The 23,795-nt window shown below is 45.2% G+C and overlaps 1 long non-coding RNA gene across 1 annotated transcript in view; it reads right to left on the bottom strand.

Moving 5' to 3' along the window:
• Positions 1-574: 574 nt before the first annotated feature.
• Positions 575-23,795, bottom strand: part of LOC129468433 (uncharacterized) — a 29,992-nt gene continuing 6,771 nt past the window's right edge. The window contains exon 2 of the long non-coding RNA XR_008652650.2: positions 575-1,024. This is a non-coding gene — a long non-coding RNA (uncharacterized lncRNA). The remainder of the gene's footprint in view (positions 1,025-23,795) is intronic.

Here is a 23,795-nt window from a genome sequence, read left to right as displayed (position 1 = left end):
AATTCTCCATGATTGTCGAAAGCTGTATAATAATGAAAAGAGACCAGGACCTGGCTGGGTGCGGTGGCTTACACCTGTATTTCCAATGCTTTGGGAGGCCAAGGTGGGTGGATCGTTTGAGCTCAGGAGTTCAAGACAAGACTGGGCCACATGGTGAAACCCTCTCTCTATCAAAAATAAAAATTAGCCAGGTGTCTCAGCTACTAAGGAGGCTGAGGTGGGAGGGTCTCTTGAGCCCAAGAGTTGGAGGTTGCAGTGAGCTGAGATTGCACCATTGCACTCCATCCTGGGCGACAGAGTGAGACCCTGTCTCAAAAAAAGAAAAGAGAAAACAGGACCAGGAATAGAGAAATCTGGATTTCAGTCCTACTTCTTCCCTTATATGCTGTGCGATCTTGGACAAGGCACTTCCCATCTCTGAGCTTCAGTTTTTTCCATCTGTAGGTAATCTCTATGGTACCTTCAAATTCTACCAGAATATTTTTAACTAAAATAGCATCGTAGCTATGCTTCTCATTTTTGCTCTTGCTTTTCTTCTCACAGTCACATAATCAACTAAGAATGAGGCAAGGAGTTGTGGTTGCTGCTGAACACATACATTTATCTAGAGGGCAAATGTAGACTTTGGTTTAAATTCTTCTGATGAAACTGTGTCTCACACCCAAATCCCAAGTTCAATGGACTACTCTTGAGATGCCAGCCATGGCGGCCTTGCTAGGGAGGAGGTCCATGATGGCCCGTGTCTGAGTCTATCTCATTGCAACACTCCCAGAAAGCCAGCCCTGTCATTAAGCTCACAAAGTAAACACTGTCCTCAGCGAAAGCCTGAGTTAGCAGTCACCTAAAGGCAATTGTGCTCCTTTAAGGGGAGAGCTTTCACCATTCATTGCTCCACTAGTGCCAGCCTTAAAACTTGAAATCAAATGCAGGGCTCTCAAGGCTCTGGCCTTTCATCCAAAACCACTGAAGGCTGTGGGCAGGATTCAGAATTACGTTTCACCAGCTGGTCCAGGCCGCAGTTTGTCTGGGGAGGGAAACAGACACAGGGAACAAAGAGACGGAGGTGGGAAGGTGGTAAGAAAAGGGCCTTTCTGCTGTTATTGCCACAGAGCTATGGGTGGTATTAACATAATCAGAATATTTTACCCAGCAGTCCAGAATGTAAATGTATCAATAAGCATTTCTTGCCCTAAACATTTATCGTAGGCATATCAAGTTTTTACCACGTCATTTTGCTCTCTTTTTTTTTTTTGAGACAGAGTCTTGCTCTGTCACCCAGGCTGGAGTGCAATGGCACAATCACAGCTCACTGTAACCTTCACTTCCCGGGTGCAAGCGATTCTTGTGCCTCAGCCTCCTGAGTAGCTGGGATTACAGGCACCCACCACCACACCTGGCTAATTTTTGTTTTTTTGTTTTAGTAGAGACAGGGGTTTCACCATGTTGGCCAGTCTGGTCTCGAACTCCTGATCTCAGATGATCTGCCCTCTTCAACCTCCCGAAGTGCTGGGATTACAGGCATGAGCCACTGCGCCCGGCCTGTTCTTGTTAATTAATATGCTTCTTCCTCATTATGTTAAAGCTGCATCTTGTGTGCATGTCCTGAACCCCCACCTAGCTGGCAAATTCTTCAAAGGCAGGGGAAGTTCCCATTGTTTAGTTTCCAAGCCCAACAAGGTGATTCGTGCTGAACTGAACCAAGACAGGCAGACTGCCTTCACCAGGGAGTCAAGAGCAGCACCTTGGTGCATCCCCAAAGCCCTTCTCCGGGGGTATCCAGTCCATCCCCGTTATTTTTGTGGCCCACAAAGCAGTACCTCCTCCCCCAGGTCTGAGAAGACTCAGGAGGGTGTTATTAGGTTCCTATGTGGCCCAGACTAGTTGATACCCCATCTGGGACTTGCTGAATAATGATGATAATAATAGCTAACATTTACTGAGCACTTACTATGTGCAGGCTCTGCTAAATACTTTATCTTGCAACACAATCCTCATGCCAGCCCTCTGAGATAGCACTTTTATTATCCCCACTTTACAAATGAAAAAACTGAGACTCAAAATACACAGCTAGGAGATGGTAGACCTGAGATTCTGGTCAGGGCTGACTGAGGTGAATCCTATGTTTGAACTCCTAGCACAAGCTGCTTCCCAAACTAGTTTGTAAATTCTTTTGAGAGCAGAGATTCTTTTTCTTTTCTGTACTCACAGAGCCTAGAAGAATCCTGAGCAACAGTGGACTCTTAGCATCTACCTGTTTCCTGACTGACTCATGAGCGATCCATGCCCATGGCAGTCAGAGATAAGAGTGACAAGAGGTTAGTGAGGGATCTGGCAAAGAAAGTTTGGAGAGCTGCTCATAGCCAGGTCGATTTAGGGTGAGGGAGTGTAGGCACAGAGGCCCCTCTCAGCAGTACTCAGAAGCTTCCAGAGCATCCTGAGCAGGAAGGTGGCCTTCCCTTCTCAAGGAGGACTCTCTCAGGAATAAGGAGGCATCCGAACATAGCGAGGGCACAGGAGTGGCTATGGAGCCAAACCTCATTCGATGTCTCTGTCTTGGTGATCACTAAGAAGCCAGTGTTGCTCTCTCCAACAAGCTGCTCATCTGTTGTCCTGACTGACCTCCAGTTTAGAAAAATGCACAGTGCCCAACTGTTCCTACACTTTGACTGCTCTGCAGGATTTCTTCCTATATTGAACATGTGAAGGATTGCAGCCCTTTTTTTTTCTAATGGCTTATGTTTTGACGTTTTACCTGTAAATCAATTATTTGGAACTGATAACACATTTCCCATAGGAAATCATGTTACTTAAAGAGGTTAGGATCTCAGGCTATGTCCTAATAGTCTTATTTTACCCATTGTTTATTCATTTTTTAAAAAAATTTTCTTATTTTAAGAGACAGAGTCTCGCTATATTGCCTCCCACCCCAGTCTCCCAAAGTGCTGGGATTACAGACGTGAGCCACTATGCCCAGCCTTTACCCATTATTAATAGCAGTGAGCCTGATGTACATATCACCTACAAATAATCATGTTCATAATAGGAAAAAATGTATTAGGTTGGTGCAAAGGTAATCGAGGTTTTTGCCATTATGAAACCGCAATTACTTTTGCACCAACCTAATATATTCCTAATTCTAACTCAGCACCCCAGGACAGGGTTTCCCCTACCTGGGGAAGTAGAGATTTCTGGAGATGAGGTTAGCAGCACTCTTACCTCATAACTTTCTAACTGGGTTTGCAGAAGAGATCGGAACTTGAGGATATAAGATCATGCCGGCCTTATCAAAGAAGTCGTGTCTGCAGAAGCAACAAGTTTGCAACACAATCATTGCAGCAATGATCCAGATACACACTGATATCTGTTGATTCAGGATGACACACATGAGGGTATGAGTCACACTCCTGACCTCCTCAAGATATCTTAAAAGTTCAAAGGGAGGCCGAGGCGGGCGGATCACGAGGTCAGGAGATTGAGACCATGCTCGCTAGCATGGCGAAACCCTGTCTCTACTAAAAATACAAAAAATTAGCCGGGCTTGGTGGCGGGTGCCTGTAATCCCAGCTACTCGGGAGGCTGAGGCAGGAGAATGGCATGAACCCGGGAGGCGGAGCTTGCAGTGAGCTGAGATCACGCGACTACACTCCAGCGTGGGCGACAGAGCGAGACTCTGTTTCAAAAAAATAAATAAAAGTCAAAGGGATTTCCACCATACTCAGCTTGTTAAATATCTGAAGTGGAAAGATCAATACTCTGTAGTCCAACTCCAGCCCAAAACTCCTTCCTATGCCTACTACTCTGTGCTGAGAGACAGGGAGTTGCAGAAGGAACTGATTCAAGAAGCTTCTTATTCATTAAAAAAAAAAAAATCATTGTAATAGCTACTTCTTCTTTTTGTTTCTTAGTACTAACTTGAGGCCAAAGGCTTTATATGTTTTAATTTGTTAAATTCTCATAAAAACCCTATGTTTAGATTTAGCTTCACTTAGAATATAAGGAAACTGAGGTTTAGCATGATTAAGTAACTTGCCTTACCTCACACAGCTAATACACGGAAAAATCAGGATTCAAAACCCAGTCTGTGGGGTGGGCACAGTGGCTCACACCTGTAATCCCAGCACTTTGCGGGGGCCAAGGCAGGCAGATCACTTGAGGTCAGGAGTTCAAGACCAGCCTGGCCAACATGGTGAAACCCTGTCTCCACTAAAACATACAAAAATTAGCCAGGTGTGGTGGTGTGTGACTCTAGTCCCAGCTACTCAAGAGGCTGAGATGGGAGAATTGCTTGAACCTGGGAGGCAGAGGTTGCAGTGAGCCGAGATGGCGCCACTGCACTCCAGCCTGGGCAACAGAGCAAAACTCCATCTCAAAAAAAAAAAACAAACAAACGACAAAAAAAAAAAAAAAACCCAGTCTATCACATCACACTACACCCCATAAATATGTACAATTATTGTGTCAATTAAAAACAAAATTTTAAAAATAAAAAATAAAATTAAGTAACATTTTAAAATACCCAGTCTGTTTGCGACTCCAGGTCCAGGCTATTAACTGCTATGGTATACTTGTTTTTCCAGAGGTATGGAGGAAACATCAAAAGATTACAAAACATACTCACTGTTAAGTATGTCAAACTTATGCATTTTTATTTAAATAATAATCTTGAAGTTGATATAGTATATGCTGGATCATCAGGCAGTGCAATTATAACTAAGTCCTGTCACACAATATAAAGGCTGCCTTTTCTGTTGATTTCTAGCCAAGAGGAGGCCAAATACCATGATGGCTCACTGAAAGAATGAGGGTTTTAGGCCGGGCACGGTGGCTCATGCCTGTAATCTCAGCACTTTGGGAGGCCAAGGCAGGAGGATCACCTGAGGTCAGGAGTTCAAGACCAGCCTGGCCAACATGGTGAAATTCCATCTTTACTAAAAATACAAAAATTAGCCGGGCATGTTGGCAAGTACCTGTAATCCCAGCTACTCGGGAGGGTGAGGCAGGAGAATTGCTTGAAACAACCAGGAGGCGGAGGTTGCAGTAAGCCGAGATCATGCCATTGCACTCCAGCCTGGGTGACAAGAGCGAAACTTCATCTCAAAAAAAAAAAAAAAAAAAAAAAAGAATGAGGGTTTTACAGTAAGTTGAACAGAAGCAAGTCATGGGAGCTTCTCCATGAAGTCATGTAGCACACAGCAGTACAGGCATGCTGAGCGCAAAAGGACCTTCCCTTAGGTATCGTCCTCACACTGGGAGCAGACATATTACAAAGATCTCATTATACTGTAACCAGCATTGCACACCATGTTGACTCACCATTTTGAGAATCAGCTACTTGGCTGTTAAACTGCCTCAGTCTCTAGTGAGAATTGTTGAAAAGTAAAATTTTTTCCCAAGTCTCCCCTTGGCTATTTTTCTTTCTTTTTTTTCTCTTTTTTTTTTTTTTTTTTTGTTAGTAGAGACAGGATTTCGCCATGTTGGCCACCCTGGTCTTGAATTCCTGGCCTCAAGCAATGTGCCTGCCTCGGCCTCCCACAGTGCTGGGACTACAGTGTTTTTCTTTCTTGATGATGCAATATTTAGTCGTAGATATCCTTTGAAATCTTCTTATTGTCCTAATTAAAAGAAGAAACTTTTAAGAAACCAGAAGATAGAAGCCTGCTAGACCAATCCTTCCATATGAGTAGAACATCAAAGTCGTTTATGAAAAAGGAAGAATCACAAAGTTTCAGTTTGTTACAACATTAGAAAGAGTAGGAGAGAAAGAAGCATAGAAAAAGCAGTACAAATAGGAAGCACAAAATAAGGTTATAGAAATGAATCCAAATTTCAGTAATCATAATAAATGTAAATGGATCAAATTGGCCTTTAAAAGTACAAAAAGAGTTAGAGTTTTAAATATTAGAAATCCAGATATATACTTTTTATAAGAGGCTTGCTAAACTGTAAGGATCTAGAATGACAGAAAGTATAAGTATGTAAAAAATAGAGGCTGAGCACAGTGGCTCACATCTATAATCCCAGTGCTTTGTAGTACTGGGAGTTGAAGACTAGTCCTGGCAACATAGTAAGACCCCATCTCTACAAAAAATACAAAAATTAGCCAGGCGTGGTGGTATGTGCCTATGGTCCCAGCTACTAGGGAGGCTGAGATGGGAGACTTGCTTGAGACCAGGAGTTTGAGGCTTCAATGAACTGTGATTGCACCACTGCACTCCAGCCTGGGTGACAGAGCAAGAACCTGTCTCAAAAAAGTAATAATAATAATATATATTTTTTAAATTAGCTGGTCGCAGCAGCATGCACCTGTAGTCCCAGCTACTTGGGAGCCTGAGGCAAAAGGAGTGCCTGAGCCCAAGGAGTTCAAGGCTGCAGTTAGCCAAATGCCACTGCACTCCAGCCTGGGTAACAGAGCAAGACTCTGTCTCTAAAAGAAATTAAAAATAAAAGTGAAAATAAAATATATCTGGCAAATATCCACCCCTTCAAAAAAGCTAATGTTGTTATTAATATGAGACAAATGTGTTTAAGACAAAAAGCATTTTTAGGGATGAAATGAGTCACTATATTTGATAAAAGTTTCATTGGAGGCTGGGCGCAGTGGCTCACGCCTGTAATCCCAACACTTTGGGAGGCCGAGGAGGGCAGATCATGAGGTCAGGAGATCGAGACCATCCTGGCTAACACGGTGAAACCCCGTCTCTACTAAAAATACAAAAAATTAGTCCGGCATGGTGGCGGGCACCTGTAGTCCCAGCTACTTGGGAGGCTGAGGCAGGAGAATGGTGTGAACCCAGGAGACGGAGCTTGCAGTGAGCCAAGATAGCACCACTGTAGTCTGGCCTGGATGAAAGAGCAAGACTCCGTCTCAAAAAAAAAAAAAAAAAGTTTTCATTGGAGAGCTATAACAACTCTAAACTTATATGTCCTTAATAACATATCTTCAAAGTATGTAATCTAAAAATTGATAAAATTTTGTTTCAAATTGAAAACATACATGATAATAAGGATAAAAAAATTGAGGAAGGAAGGAGAAAATAAACATATGTTGAGGGCTTACTATTTGCCAAGACTGTGCCAAATACTAGGGAAACAAAGATGTGGAGACATAGCTTCTTCCCCCATAAAACTTCCGTATGGAAATAATGTATAATGTGATAAAGGTTATAACAGTGGGATATACACTTTTTTTTTTTTTTTTTTTTTTTTTGAGACCGTGTCTTGCTCTGTCACCAGGCTGGATTGCAGTGGCACAATCTCGACTCACTGCAACCTCTGCCTCCCAGGTTCAAGGATTCCCCTGCTTCAGCCTCCCGAGTCGCTGGGATTACAGGCACGCGCCACCACACTTGGCTAATTTTTTGTATTTTTTAGTAGAGATGGGGTTTCACCATGTTGGCCAGGGTGGTCTTGATCTCCTGACCTTATGATCTGCCCACCTCGGCCTCCCAAAGTGCTAGGATTACAGAAGTGAGCCACCACGCCTGGCCCAAGGGATATACACTCTTATAATGAATGATGGAAGACAGGATGAAGTTACTATCTGAATCAGAAGAGGAGGAGGTAAAGGAAAACTCACTTAGAAATATTTTGAAATGGCTGGGCGTGGTGGCTCACGCCTGTAATCCCAGCACTTTGGGAGGCTGAGGTGGGCAGATCACGAGGTCAGGAGTTCGAGACTAGCCTGGCCAATATGGTGAAACCCCATCTCTACTATAAATACAAAAAGTTAGCCGGGTGTGGTGGCGCATGCCTGTAGTCCCAGCTACTCAGGAGGCCGAAGCAGGAGAATCACTTGAACCCGGGAGGCAGAGGTTGCAGTGAGCCGAGATCACACCACTGTACTCTAGCCAGGGCCACAGAGTGAGACACTGTCTCAAAAAAAAAAAAAAAAAGAAAGAAAGAAATATTTTGAAATGGTCTTAAAGGATGAGTTGGAGTTCACCAGATAGACAAGGGGCAGACGGGAGAGGACTAGGGAGAAGAGCACGTCAAGCAGAGGAAACAACACACACCACCAGCCAGAGAGGTAAGAAAGCATAGCACGTACAGAGGTCTAAAGCATTGGATAAGTAAATTGAGAAAGAAAAAACATTTTTACTGGTAACGATTTCACATGCATGAAGCCTTAGTTTCAGTGACATTTACACACACCAGAAATAAGAACTGGACAAGGGCCTTCCTTCCTTCCGTCCTTCCCTCTCTTCCTTCCCTTTCTTTCTTTCTTTCTTCTTTCTTTTTCTTTTCTTCCCTCTGTGGCCCAGGCTGGAGTACACTTGGCTCGCTGCAGACTCCCTGCGTCCGGCTCCCGTGATTCTCCTGCCCTGGCCTGCGGGCTGCCTGGGATTGCCGGCGCGCGCCACCACCCCTCCCTGGTTTTTCTCCTTTGGCTGGAGGCGCGGTTTCGCCATGTCGGCCAGGCTGGTCTCCAGCTCCTGACCTCCGGTGGTCTGCCCGCCTCGGCCTCTAGAGGTACTGGGACTGCAGACGGAGGCTCGCCCACTCGGTGCTCGGTGTTGCCTGGGCTGCAGTGCGGTGGCGTGGTCTTGGCTCGCTGCAGCCTCCGCCTCCCAGCCACCTGCCTTGGCCTCCCAGGGTGCTGGGATTGCAGCCTCTGCCTGGCCGCCGCCCCGTCTGGGAGGTGGGGAGCGTCTCTGCCTGGCCGCCCATCGTCTGGGTTATGAGGAGCTCCTCTGCCCGGCCGCCCCTTCTGGGAGGTGAGGAGTGCCTCTGCCCAGCCGCCACCCCGTCTAGGAAGTGAGGAACGTCTCTGCCTGGCTGCCCATCGTGTGGAATGTGAGGAGTGCCTCTGCCCGGCTGCCCATCGTCTGGGATGTGAGGAGTGACTCTGCCCGGCCACCACCCCGTCTGGGAAGTGAGGAGCGCCTCTGCCCGGCCGCCCCTTCTGGGAAGAAGTGAGGAGCGCCTCTGCCCGGCCGCCCCGTCTGGGAAGTGAGGAGCGCCTCTGCCCGGCCACCCATCGTCTGGGATGTGAGGAGCGCCTCTGCCCGGCCACCACCCCGTCTAGGAAGTGAGGAGCGTCTCTGCCCGGCCTCCCAGTCTGGGAAGAAGTGAGGAGCGCCTCTGCCCGGCCGCCCTGTCTGGGAAGTGAGGAGCGCCTCTGCCCGGCCGCCCCGTCTGGGAAGTGAGGAGCGCCTCTGCCCGGCTGCCCCTTCTGGGAAGAAGTGAGGAGTGCCTCTGCCCGGCCGCCCCGTCTGGGAAGTGAGGAGCGCCTCTGCCCGGCCACCCACCGTCTGGGAAGTGAGGAGCGCCTCTGCCCGGCCACCCACCGTCTGGGAAGTGAGGAGCGCCTCTGCCCGGCCACCCACCGTCTGGGAAGTGAGGAGCGCCTCTGCCCGGCCACCCACCGTCTGGGTAGTGAGGAGCGCCTCTGCCTGGCCGCCCCATCTGGGAAGTGAGGAGCGCCTCTGCCCGGCCACCCATCGTCTGGGAAGTGAGGAGCGCCTCTGCCCGGCCACCACCCTGTCTAGGAAGTGAGGAGCGTCTCTGCCCGGCCTCCCAGTCTGGGAAGAAGTGAGGAGCGCCTCTGCCCGGCCACCACCCCGTCTAGGAAGTGAGGAGCGTCTCTGCCCGGCCTCCCAGTCTGGGAAGAAGTGAGGAGCGCCTCTGCCCGGCCGCCCCTTCTGGGAAGTGAGGAGCCCCTCTGCCTGGCTGCCACCCCGTCTAGGAAGTGAGGAGCGTCTCTGCCCGGCCGCCCCCTCTGGGAAGTGAGGAGCACCTCTGCCTGGCCGCCCCATCTGGGATGTGGGGAGCGCCTCTGCCCGGCCGCCCCATCTGGGAGGTCTACCACAGAGGCCAGAAGCAATGTGGGGGCTGGACGTGGTGGCTCACGCCTGTAGTCCCAGTACTCTGGGAGGCCGAGGCGGGTTGACCACTTGAGGCTAGGAGTTCGAGACCAGCCTGGCCAACATGGCGAAACATATGAAAAATACAACTGACAAACCAACCAACCAACCAAGCGAAAACAAAACAGGTGTACCCTGGAGTCATACTCTAATTTTTTCTATTTTCCTCCCTTTCTGATCCTTTATCCCACTTTCTTTTTCTTCCTCTTCCTTCTCCTTCTTCTTTGTCAAATAGAGGATTGAGTTACTATCATTGATCCATACAAAGTCCCTCTCTCATTTATTTTCTTTAATTCCCACTCCCCATTTCTATTCCCCGTCTTCCCATGTGCAACCTTCCTAATATGTTTGATACGCATCTTTTTGTTTGTATGTACTTTTAGAAAATGTTTATTGTTTTGTGTGCAAAAATAAAAATAAAAAAATAAAAAATAAAGAAGACTCAATCAGTGCACAAAGTAAAAAAAAAAAAAGAACTGGACAAGGTTCCTCTTCAGCATAAAAGTCATTAGAAAAATATTACTAATCACATGGGGGATGTGAGGAGTTTAGAAAGCTACCAGTTTAATTTTCCTTGGCAAATCCTGCAGTGCAGATTTACTAAGTTCCAGTGTAATGCACTCTGGTGATGTCATTTTAGCCTCGGATGATTGCACATCCCAAACAACCATGTGACTAATACCCTCTGGCTGTCACCAAAAGGTCTAAATAATACGAGCAGCAGTGCTCAGCCTCAGCGTGCTAGCAAGCTGCCTTAGTTCCTCACTTTCAAATTACAATCTGACTTGTTACACGTAATAAATGGGAGGTGAGAAAGGAGAAAGAAAAGCAAGTGTGGAAACTATTCCATAGTAGTGCTATGACCTAACACATCCATTTGATTTCAGTTGGCAAGGGAAGCAGAAGATCCAGTTTGACATAAGAAATCAAGGATGGTTGCACAACAGGCTGAGTTGGGAACGTCCTTTATATATTGTCAGTCTCTACCATGGCCGGTAATTCACTCAATTGTGAACAAAATATCTTACAGAGTAGCCAAAAAGTTTTAGAAAATAATGTGCACTTTTTAAAAAAATTTTTTCCCCTTTCATACCTAGTCTGGCAGAATAATCTGCACTTTAGAAGGAACTGCTTTTTTTTCTCTTTTAGACAAAACTGTGCCCCTTGATTTTGGATCCCATTTATGCTGATACTTTTAACCAAGCAATTTTCTCATGTGCAGTGGGAATTGACACCTATCTAACCAATTTTTATTTTATTGATGAAAACTGAAAGCGGAAGCTAGAAGAATGGGGGGATTGTCCTCTTTTCTATATATTTTTTTCTTTTTGATGTCCTTTACTTCAAGTTGAGCCTGGTGTTTGCTTTAATCACAGCAGAAAGCATTTTCCAATTCAGGGAAAGGAGAGAACAGGCCATAAACCCTGTCCCCTGTTTGTTCTCCAACTACCAATTTTTGTCCTTTGCCCTGCCATGTCTTTTCCCCTCTTGTTTGCTTCTCCTTTCTTTGCTAATTTCTCAGTTCTATTCTGGCCTCACTCAAAATGGCAGAAATTATGCAACCTAGTACTTTTTTACACAAGCTCCTTTAGTGTCAAGGATTCATCAAGTGCCTGCCATGTGCCGGCACTGTTCTAGATGCCGAGAATACTACCATGAATGAAATAGAAATCCCGGCTGTCACTGGGCTTTGTCTAAGGGCCATTGGGGAAGGCCTCTCAAAAGGAAGTGATAGCTGAGCTGGGATCTGAGTCATGAAGAGGAGTGAGCCCAGGGGACAACAGCTGCAAGAGCGTTCCAACGGGAGAGACCAGCCTAGCAAAAAGGAGAAGCATCAGCCTGGTGCATTCCACGGACAGGAAGGAATGGGGCAGGGTGCCTTTAAGGGAAAAGCATCAGTTTGGATGGGGAGGGATGTAGGGCCGGGAATACAAAATAAGAGTAATTATGGCTGGGCACAATAGCTCACGCCTGTAATCCCAGGAGTTTGGGAGGCCAAGGCGGGCGGATCAGTTGAGGTCAGGAGTTCGAGACCAGCCTGGCCAACATGGTGAAACCCCATCTCTACCAAAAATACAAAAAATTAGCTAGGCCTGGTGGTACGTGCCTGTAATCCCAGCTACTTGGGAGGCTGAGGCAAGAGGCAGAGGTTGCGGTAAACCGAGATCACGCCACTGCACTCCAGCCTGGGCAAAAGAGTGAAAGTGTGTCTCAAAAAAAAAAAAAAGAGAGAGAGAGAAATTAGCTTAGGGTGAAAGGCATTTTGCCCACAACAAAGGAGGGATTCCTTTAGATCCATCAGATGGAGGAAGGTTTGAGAGAACAAAGATGACGGTTGGGTTCCAGGGTCTGAGTAGAAGCAGGAGAAGGAATCCTCGTTTTTTTTTTTTTTCAGACGGAGTCTCGCTCTGTTCCCCAGGCTGGAGTGCAGTGGCGAGATCTCAGCTCACTGCAAGCTCCGCCTGCCGGGTTCACACCATTCTCCTGCCTCAGCCCCCCTCCCGAGTCGCTGGGACTACAGGCACCCGCCACCATGCCCGGCTAATTTTTTGTATTTTTAGTAGAGACGGGGTTTCACCGTGTTAGCCAGGACGGTCTCCATCTCCTAACCTCGTGATCCGCCTGCCTCGGCCTTCCAAAGTGCTGGGATTACAGGCGTGAGCCACCGCCCTCAGACAGAATCCTCTTTCTTTAGAGGTGTGAAGAGTGGGAACTGGGGACCAGTAACTCAGAGAGGCAAGGCCAGGTTCATGGAAGACTGGGGGGACGAATGAACTGATGGCAACACGCAGAGACGCACACTTATGCAGTCACATGTGCACAAAGCGACAGCAGGCGCCTTTTCAAAGTATGCCGGGTTGAGTGAAATGACCTAAATGTATCTTTTTATACAGTAAGCAGGAGGGCAGAGACCCTCTTTATATAGACTACATTCTCAACATTTTTAAAAACATTTGTTCCTGGCCGGGCGCAGTAGCTCACGTCTGTAATCCCAGCACTTTGGCAGGCTGAGGCGAGAGGATCACTTGAGGTCAGGAGTTCAAAACCAGCCTGGCCAAAATAGCGAAACCCCATCTCTACTTGAAAAATAAAATACAAAAATCACCTGGGCATGGTGGCGCAGGCCTGTAGCCCCAGCTACTCGAGAGGCTAAGGCAGGAGAATTGCTTGAACCTGGCAGAGGGAAGTTGCAGTGAGCTGCGATCGCACCACTGCATTCTAGCCTGGGGGACAGAGTAAGACTGTCTCAAAAAAAAAAAAAACAAAACAAAGAAAAAATTGTTCCTTTTCAGTAAACATAAAAACCACATACCCTCGTTTAAAATGGTTTGAAATTTCAAACTAAATAGAGTGACTGGAAAAAACAGGCGGGCAATTTCAGAGTATGTTTCTTCAAGTTACTTAAGCCTCCTCTGCCCAGACTTTGGTCTGGAACCTTCTGATCTACCTGCTTTCCAGGTGAATCCCAGCTGAGCTGCTACAGCCTGGTAAGTGTGGCCAGATCTGCATAGCAGCCTCAGGCTGGGCTCATTAACTCGAAAGGAAAAAGAAAAAGGCAACAACTTAGTGGGCTGCCAAAACTGGTTTTTTTGTTTGTTTCTTTTTGTTTTTAGGCAGGATCTCACTATATCATCCAGGCTGGAGTACAATGGCAAGATGTCACTCACTGCAACCTCCGCCTCACAGGTTTAAGCCATTCTCCTGCGTTAGCCTCCTGAGAAGCTGGGAGTACAGGCGCCCACCACCACACCTGGCTAATTTTTGTATTTTTTAGTAGAGACAGGGTCTCGCCATGTTGGTCATGCTGGTCTCAAACGCCTGACCTCAAGTGATCCGCCCACCTTGTCCTTCCAAAGTATTGGGATTACAGGGGTGAGCTACCGTGCCCAGCCCAAAGCTGTCTTTAAAAATATATCTGTGGATTTAGCCGAATGAAGGAGATGAATACTGAGTTCTGAAGAGAGAGCTTTGCCTTCCTTCAGAGAGCAAAGCTTGGCTTAGTGACTAAAAGTTTCTGGAAAAAAGTTTCAGAAAAAGATTTCATTAAAAAAAAAAAAAGTCAGCCGGGCACAGTGGCTCATGCCTATAATCCCAGCATTTTGGGAGGCCAAGGGGGGCAGATCACCTGAGGTCAGGAGTTTGAGACCAGCCTGGCCGACGTGGTGAAACCCTGTCTCTACTAAAAATACAAAAATTAGCCAGGCGTGAAGGCGCCTGTAATTCCAGCTACTCGGGAGGCTGAGGCAGGAGAATTTATTGAACCCAGGAGGCAGAGGTTGCAATGAACTGAGATCATGCCACTCCACTCCAGCCTGGATAACAAGAACAAGACTCTGTATCGAAAAATAAAAATAAAAATAAAACTCAGCAAAGATGAGAACTTTCTGACAAGTGGAAGTAGTTGACACCCAGCACTGCAGGTGAGCTATGGTATAAAGCAGGTACCTGACCTGGGTCTAAGGTCCCTTCTAATGTTTACCTTCTATGAATTAATCTATATCTAAAGACCATGAGCACAGTATTGAATGAAGATGTTAACAAACATTGTCATTCTTTCTCTTTCTTCAGAAATAGCTAGATAAAAAGAACTATCAACATCACTAGCCATCAGAGTAATGCAAATCAAAACCATGATGAGATACCACTTCCCACTCACCAGTATGGCTATAATAAAAAAGACAGATAATAACAAGTGTTGGTGAGGATATGGAGAAACCAGACCCTCATACATGGCTGGCAGGAATGCAAAATGGTATAGCCAGTTTGAAAAATAATCTAGCAATTCCTCAAAAAGCTAAATGTCTCCCAGCACTTTGGGAGGCTGAGGTGAGCGGATCACAAGGTCAGGAGTTCAAAACCAGCCTGACCAACATGATGAAACCCCGTCTGTACTAAAAATATAAAAATTAGCCAGGCATGGTGGTGCACACCTGTAATCCCAGCTACTCAGGAGGCTGAGGCAGGAGAATCGCTTGAACACGGGAAGTGGAAGTTGCAGTGAGCTGAGATCACGCCATTGCACTCCAGCCTGCATGACAGAGCCAGACTCCATTTAAAAAACAAAAGAAAGAAAAACAAGAAAAGGAAACTACTCTCACAGAAAAATGAGAAGCAAAATTTCAGCACGACTTCTATTTGTAATTTGCTAATTAAAGTGGGCATTCTACCATGTAAATATCTGTGCCTGAATTCTGACACAGCCTTTTTTTAAAAGAATGATTTATCCTAAACTTCCAGATAGTAGCACCATGAAATGCAAACAGCAGAGACCTCTGACCTGTATTCCACGTTTAACACACACACACAAAGCTGATTAAAAGACATGGAGGTGGCTGGGCACGGTGGCTCACGCCTGTAATCCCAGCACTTTGGGAGGCCGAGGCACGTGGATCACCTGAAGTCAGGAGTTCAAGACCAGCCTGGGCAACATGGTGAAACCCTGTCTCTACTAAAAATACAAAAATTAGCTGGGCGCAGTGGTGTGTGCCTATAATCCCAGCTACTCAGGAGGCTGAGCCAGGAGAATCGCCTGACCCCGGGAGGTGGAGGTTGCAGTAAGCCAAAATTGCACCATTGCACTCCAGCCTGGGTGACAAAGCAAGACTCTTTCTCAGAAAAAATAAATAAATAAAAGACACGGGGGTGCCTCTGGCCCTGGGATCCAGCCCTCCATGATGGTCCAGTGCAACTCATGACCCTAAACATTCCTTCTTAAGATAACACCATTCAGGATTCACAGAAACACTTCTGTATCTCTCTTGCCCTATGTCTTCAAAACAAAAAGCTTTGTGGGTTGTCTTGCTGCTGACACTAGGGGAAAAAAAATGGCTTTGGAAAGATTTGAGTGGCAGAAACTCTTACATAAAAAAGGACAAATTAATTAAGTTGTCAAATTCCTCCTCTCAGAGAATATGAATGCAATAGATTCTTGCATTACCAAGTATCATTGGCTAGGAATGCTGAGGATCCCTTTTCCAGCTTCTCTGTTTTCCAACTGTGAGTTCTAGAGATACTTGGGAATTAAGTGGCATTTGCAACAGTTGCACACTGTGCATTGTGACTGAGGATATTTTGCAATAGCAAACAATTCTTATTATGTTTTTTTTTCCCCCAAGACAAGGTCTGGCTCTGTCGTCCAGGCTAGAGTGCAGTAGCACAATCTCAGCTCACTGCAACCTCCACCTCCTAGTCTCAACCATCCTCCCACCTCAGCCTCCCAAGTTGCTGGGATTACTGGTGTGCACCACCACACTCGGCTATTTTTTTATATTTTTTGTAGAGATGGAGTTTTGCCATATTGTCCAGGCTGGTGGCTCATGCCTGTAATCCAGCACTTGGGAGGCCTAGGTGAGAGGATAGCTTGAGCCAAGGATTTCAAGATCAGCCTGGGCAATATAGTGAGACCTCTTAAAAAAAAAAAGTTCAGCTTTATTTAAATGATTTTTATTTAAAATGTTGGTATTCATATATTTTTATTTTGCCTTCTAATTTTAATAGATATAAATATTTTAAAACAATAATTTTCTTGAAGATATACAAAGTAATTATGATCTTAAAATTTACAGTCACTTTAACTTACATTTTGATGAAAATATACTCAAATTTTAAACACAATTACCTTCATTTTTAACTTGTTACATTATTACTATCAATTGAACACAAATTACATGAAAATCTTTATTGTAACAACATAGTGGTTTTCCTGAAATGGAGAAAATAAAATAAATGTTGTGGAATACATAAATAGAAACATAATGTCTTTTATTAATCATAGAAAATGTCACTAGCTCCTCTAAACATGTGCAATAACTAAAATTTAGCCATATTTTTTGCAGTCTTTCATACTTTATCAACACCGTAGCTTTACAAATGTTTTTAATGGACCAGGCACAGTGGCTCACGCCTGTAATCCCAGCACTTTGGGAGGCTGGGGTGGGAGGATCATGAAGTCAGGAGTTCGAGACCAGCCTGGCCAACATAGTGAAACCCCGTGTACACTAAAAATACAAAACATTAGCTGGGCATGGTGGCAGGCACCCGTAATTCCAGTGACTTGGGAGGCTGGGGCAGGAGAATCACTTGAACTGGGGAGGCGGAGGTTGCAGTGAGCTGAGATCGTGCCGTTGCACTCCAGCCTGGGCAACGAGTGAAACTCCTGTCTCAAAACAAAACAAAACAAAACAAAACAAATGTTTTTAATGATGTTATGGATTTGTCAAGATTGAAGTATAGAGCACATTTTGTTTAAAATGTTTTGGCTTTCAGCCAGGTGCAGTGGCTAACAACTGTAAACCAAGCATTTTGGGAAGCCGAGGCAGCCAGATCACTTGAGGTCAGGAGTTCGAGACCAGCCTGGCCAACATGGTGAAACCCTGTTGGCTGGGTGAGGTGGTGGGTGCCTGTAATCCCAGCTACTCAGGAGGCTGAGGCAAGAGAATTGCTTGAACCCGGGAGACAGAGATTGCAGTGACCTGAGATCGTGCCACTGCACTCCAGCACAGGTGACAGAGCAAGACTCTGTCCCCCCCCCACAAAAAAAGAAAGAAAGGCCAGGCACGGTGGCTCATGCCTGTAAATCCAGCACTTCGGGAGGCCCAGGCGGGCAGATCACAAGGTCAGGAGATTGAGACCATGCTCGCTAACACAGCGAAACCCCGTCTCTACTAAAAATACAAAAAACTAGCCGGGCGCCTGTAGTCCCAGCTACTCGGGAGGCTGAGGCAGGAGAATGGCGTGAACCCGGGAGGCGGAGCTTGCAGTGAGCCGAGATCGTGCCACTGCACTCCGGCCTGGGTGAGAGACTCCGTCTCGGAAAAAAAAAGAAAAAGAAAAAGAAAAAGAAAACCACATCCCCTCCAGGCAGACATAACACAAAGGAGGCCCTTTCCTCCCTGCAGAATCAGCTCTGCACCAGGGAGCCAGGCTCAGCAAGAGAAGCCAGGGCTGGATTTTTATCCCTAATGTCCCTCTTGGTTGGGCACCTGGCACAGGGCACAACCTGCACTCCCATATATGTGGCTCTGGCCTAGGCAATGGCATCACACTAGAGTAAGGAAAGTGACCCAACTTCTAGTGGCAGGCATATTAGAGCGGAGATTCCAAAATTTCATTTCATATATTCCTAGGTGCCTCTGACCCCCACCCCCAAACCACAGATCAACCACAGGAGGTCTTTTTCACCTGCCATGTAATAGAGGGTTTTTGTTTATGTTTTTGTTTTAGTGGAAGGGATTTTACAACTTTTAAAATATATGTATATATGTTTAACCCCGATCTACTCCAGCCACACAGCCACATCATGGTCCCTGGAGGCAATGGAATAGGAGGGACAGCAGTGGGGACTGGGAGGGCAGGGGGAGGGAGACTTTTCAGGGACATCCACAGCCACTGATTTTGTCCCCTACTCCAGTGGGTGTGCTCCTCTCCTTGACCTGACCAGGCACCATACTTTATAGTTACTTAGAATTTTTCAAGACCTTGACTGGGGGGTCTCTCTGATAAATCCAAATTACTAGGCTTTGGTTAAACCTTTTATATGCCAAAGCAGGCAAACAACAGATATTTTTTAACATCCACATTTGAAAACTATTCTGGGTATATTTCACTGTAATATACAGCCAGCAAAGCAACCATAACATTTCCTCATTTTCCTGACTAAATTTAGAAGCAAACATTTTCAGAATATGAAATTAAATAACAAAGGTCATAGGACAATGAATAATATGCTGTGTGTGTGGTTAATTACACTTGTTCTAAAAAAAAGTCATCCTAGCCTCTCTATAAAAATTGTGTGTGTAGCTATTTCACTTTGAAATGTCATAGGGTTACTCTGTTTCAAAAAGAAAATGGAAAAGCATAAAGATATTTATGTAATCCTGAAAGAAAATATTTCTTAAGAGAATGTAATGTTTAATTACGTATTGTTTCCCTTTGTCCTGTGGCTGGTTTATAAATATGGAAGGCACAATTCTTTGTGCTATTGAAATTAAAGGTTCACAGTATTTTTTTGTCTTTTCAGGGAAAAGAATCAAACGATTTAGATACAGAAAAGATATGATTCTTTCAACAGCTACTAAAATCTGACAAGCCATTTTAATCATAAGGTAGATAGCATTATAATTTAATCTTTTCCGTGATGAGATAATCTGTACTTTTAACTTCAAACAAGACGCTTAATACTTAATACTTCAGATTTCAAAAGTGAAACACGTCTGAAATACTTGAATGAAAGTCACTCGTCTACCTATTTTTTATTTCTGCTGTAATTAAAGCAGGGAACTTAATTGCAAGTGAACTCATTCTAATACTCCAGTAAGACAAAATAAGCAAGCCGTGTTATTAATAGCGATGACAGAAGTGATCGCTCTGGGCAGTCTGGCAAATGCTTACCTGTGACTGGGAGGTTCACCTAAAAAAAGCCACACTGAGGTCACTTTTGCTTTTTTGGGTAATTTCGCCCTACCATGCTCTGAGATATCAAAGAAAGATTTTTCCTCTAAACTTTTTCTCTTCTTGTTCTAGGATTTACACTCTTGCTTCTTCCAATTGGTGTATTAAACATTACTAGACACCTACTAAGTGCCAGACACTTTCATAACTGTTAGGAATAGAAAGAGAAAGAATATGGTCTGCAGTCCAGCAGCTCAGACTAAAGCATTCTATGCTATGTGCTATGATAGAGGCACGCACAAGGCTCCTGGTCCAGCCCAGCCCTCAGATTCTGAGTCCAGAGCAGAGATTCAGTTTCTTCACCTAGAAAATTTCTCTAGGGTTGATCTAAATTCTAAAATGTATATGATTCTAGTTAGCGGCTCATATTATTTCAAATAAGGTGTTTAATAGCTACACTGTATGCAGCTATAGTTACTTCTTTGTTTTGTTTTTTGTTTGTTTGTTTGTATTTTGGGACAGGCTCTCACTCTGTTGCCCAGGCTGGAGTGCAGGGGCACGATCCCATCTCACTGCAGCCTCCACCTCCCGGGTTCAAGAGATTCTCATAGCTCAGCCTCCCGGGTATCTGGCATTACAGGCACGCACAACCACACCCAGCTAATTTTTGTATTTTTAGTAGAGATGTGTTTTCACCATGTTGCCCAGGCTGGTCTCGAACTCCTGAGCCCAAACGAACTGCCTGCCTCTGCCTCCCAAAGTGCGGGATTACAAGTGTGAGCCACTGCACCTGGCCAGCCATAATACTTCTATAATGTTGATGCCAGGGTCTTTTCCTGGCTCCTCTGAGTGTTTTCTTTATGTTATTAACCTGCTTAAAATCTCACATTTACATTTTATTTGTTGGGGGGAGGTGGTGTTGCGGGTATTTTGAGAGTGTGTTACCCCTTCAATACACCTTCCTTTGATGGAGAATGATTTTATCTTATTCAAGTTACCCATTTGCTACAGATTCATATTCTAAAAAAATTTACTTGTCTTTGATCCTTTTGAAATGAACACAATGAGTAGGAGACACACTCCTCTCTTCTATTTTAGAAAAGAGAGGACTTAAAGCGGTTCTATCTTGCGATTTATTGGGCGGGTTCCTGCCAGTAAATGAAGCTGATCCCGGCCACGGCTTGGTTTGAATCATCCAAGCTCATGGGGTTTGCTGATTCAGGAATCACTCTGTTCTCTATAGCTCTTCTGCTGGCCACTTCTGAATAAGTAGAACCATTCTCCAGCTTGAGTGTTATTTTTTTGTTTTGTTTTATTTGAAGAGGTTTCAAGAAGACCAAGGCAAAATCAGATGAATTGTACATCAGTGAATTTCAACTGGGAATTAAGAGAGATAAAATCTTTTTCAAACTACACAGAGCTCCCCACCCCACCCCTGTCCCCATCCCTATGCATAGCAGCATTCAAGAATCACTGCAATAAAGAGTGAAAATAGGCCGGGCACGGTGGCTCACATCTGTAATCCTAGCACTTTGGGAGGCCAAGGTGGGCAGATTGCCTGAGCTCAGGAGTTCGAGACCAGCCTGGGCAACATGGTGAAACCCTGTCTCTATTAAAATACCGAAACAAAACAAAAAAAAAAAACAAAAAACAAAAAAAAAAAAACTTAGCCGGGCATGGCAGCGTGAGCCTGTAGTCCCAGCTACTTGGGAAGCTGAGGCAGGAGAATTGCTTGAACCCGGGAGGCAGAGGTTGCAGTGAGCCGAGATTGTGCCACTGCACTCCAGCCTGGCGACAGAGCAAGACTCCGTCTCAAAAAAAAAAAAAAAGAGTGAGTGAAAATAGGAGTTAAAACCTGGAGCCCAGGGTTCCATTGACGGTTCTGTCACCACCTCTCTGGCTGCTCTGTGATCCTGGTTTACCTTCTGGTCATACATGAATCTGCTCATCTGCATATTTTGAGTTAAAATAAATAAAAATTTTAAGTGATTTAAATTCAAAAGAATAAAATATGTAATGAAAAAGCTGTAATAGGAATGATATATTTAGACTGCCTACTAAACTTACCCAAAAAAACAAACAGCAAAGTTGGTTTAATTCCTTTCTTTCAGTAAGTCTTGTTCCCCACTCAAGGAAATAATTTATTTAACTATAGCTGGGTTCCAGAAGATCCAGTTTCCAGCGATCCCCATTCATTGAGGTGCAATTTGGGTATGTTCTCCAAACTCTAGGGCAGCTCCCTTTACCTGGATGAATAGTAGAGAGCTGATAGGTCCCCACAGAGCCAGGCATTTACAAGTCCACAGAAGGGTAGGTGTGTAGCTGAGAGGCCCTTAGGAAATATCTCAAAGATCTTTGGGATTCCTGACCAAAAGCATTTTCTCCTTAGCTTTATCTAGGAAGTCTTATCTTTAGTTGAGACTTTATTCAGACAATGCTTGTTCTCCGAAGTGTTCTCAAAGACAGCAGCTCTTGTCCGGCTCCTCTCAGGGTCACATGTCTCCTTGGCTAGCCACCCCGCACCATGCCAGTACAAGACACTCTCAGCCCCCAGTTTCTACAGCGCGACCCACCCAGTTTTCATATTTGATTATCCGGCCTCACAGACTGGCGAAGTTAGTGGTCACACACCTGGAGTGGAATAAGGCAAATTATGAAGGTACTGTTTGTTTATGAATAAACTAATTAAAGTAGCTTGTCTGTGGTCTCCCCGTAAATGAGTGGCCAACTCAGGACTAGAGCAGGGGTCAGTGAACTGCGCCCCCTCAGGCCAAATGTGGCCAGGAGCCTGTTTTTGTACCAGGAGCAAAAAATGGTTTTTATATTTTCAAAGGGTTGTATAAAAAATAATAGACTGGGCGCAGTGGCTCATGCCTATAATCCCAGCACTTTGGGAGGCCAAGGTGGACAGATTACTTGAGGCCAGGACTTCCAGACCAGTGACTAACATGGCAAAAACCCGTCTCTACTAAAAATACAAAAATTAGCCAGGCGTGGTGGTGCATGCCTGTAGTCCCAGCTTCTATGGAGGATGAGGCAGGAGAATCGCTTAAACCTGGGAGGCGGAGGTTGCAGTGAGATGAGATCACGCCACTGCACTCCAGTCTGGGTGACAGAGCAAGAATTTGTCTCAAAATAATAACAATAATAATAATAATAATAAGGCTGGGCGCAGTGGCTCATGCCTGTAATCCCAACACTTTTGGAGGCAGAGGTGGGCGGATCACTTGAGGTCAAGAGGTAGAGATGAGCCTGGCCAACGTGGTGAAACCCCATCTCTACTACAAATACAAAAAATTAGCTGGGTGTGGTGGCGCATGCCTATAATCCCAGCTACTCAGAGGCTGAGGCAGGAGGATCACTTGAACCTGGGAGGCGGAAGTTGCAGTGAGCAGAGATCGCACCACTGCACTCCAGCCTGGGCGACAGAGCGAAATTCTGTCTCCAAAAACAACAACAACAACAACAAGATAACAAATATGTAATAGAGGATGTATGTGGTCCACAAGCCTAATAGATTTGTTTTCTGGCCCTTTACAGAAAAAGTTTGCTGACCCATGGACTAGAGTATCCACATCTTATCCATTGGGGTCTTTTGGGTTCTTGAAGCTGAGTCCAGCTAGTATCACACTCCCCGCCTTTAGTCTTCCCCTCATTCAATAATGTCATGTGAGTCATACAATTGGTGAACTTGAAAGGGAACTGAGTTTAGATCAGGCCTTAGTGGCAGTGTCTTCTCAGAGCCAACTTGGATTTGTGGTATAAATTCTGGTCCACTGTCTGCCACGTAGTATGGACCCAACACAAGTCACAAGTCACCCTGCTCTGGAACTTTATCTCACAGGTAAACTCATACTAACCCAAGCTCACAGAGACTGCTGTATGGCCAAAATTCAAATTCATTCCATTTTAACCATAAATGCAACCAGCTAACTGGTGAGCCTTCACATCAGCAAACCAGAGTCTTTGTTTCCTATAATCAGGACTCAGCACATAGAGAGCCATGTGGAGCAAGAAATCTGAGTAAGGAGAGATGGGTAGATGATTTATCCAAAGATACATTTGCCACAGAGACCTGAGAGCTCAAATCCTTAGGCCAAGGCCCCTTCTCTCTTGAACAGTAGTTGGGAGTGTGCTACCCACTTCTTGCTTCTTAGGTTGAGGTTTTCCAGGCTACAGGCTGACAGCTGTCTGCCTACATCCTCTGTTCATCCAGACTTTCTCCATACAACAGATTAAATTAACAAACACATTCTGGTGATTGCCTTCCTGGCTTACCCCCAGGTCACTGAAGTTAGGGGTATTCCCAAAGTCTTCAGGTACACAGTGGTAATCTCTCAGTTTACTCCCTCCTTAGGTTTAGCCTAATCTCTATGTGATTCTGTGCATGTTCACATGCGTGCACATGTGTGCATGTGTGCATGTGTGTGTGTGTATCTGACTGGTTTAACTCTCAGAAGGCAAATTTATTTCCTATTTTCAGGTTTTTTGGAAGATATTTTATTATTACTCCCTTTGATGCCAACAAGGTCTTTTTTAGCT

The sequence above is a fragment of the Symphalangus syndactylus genome, chromosome 18 (genome assembly GCF_028878055.3).
Source record: "Symphalangus syndactylus isolate Jambi chromosome 18, NHGRI_mSymSyn1-v2.1_pri, whole genome shotgun sequence".
In the NCBI taxonomy this organism is placed as follows: domain Eukaryota; kingdom Metazoa; phylum Chordata; class Mammalia; order Primates; family Hylobatidae; genus Symphalangus; species Symphalangus syndactylus.
The sequence above is the reverse complement of the archived record's forward strand: the minus strand, read 5'-3'. Positions and strand labels throughout refer to the sequence as shown.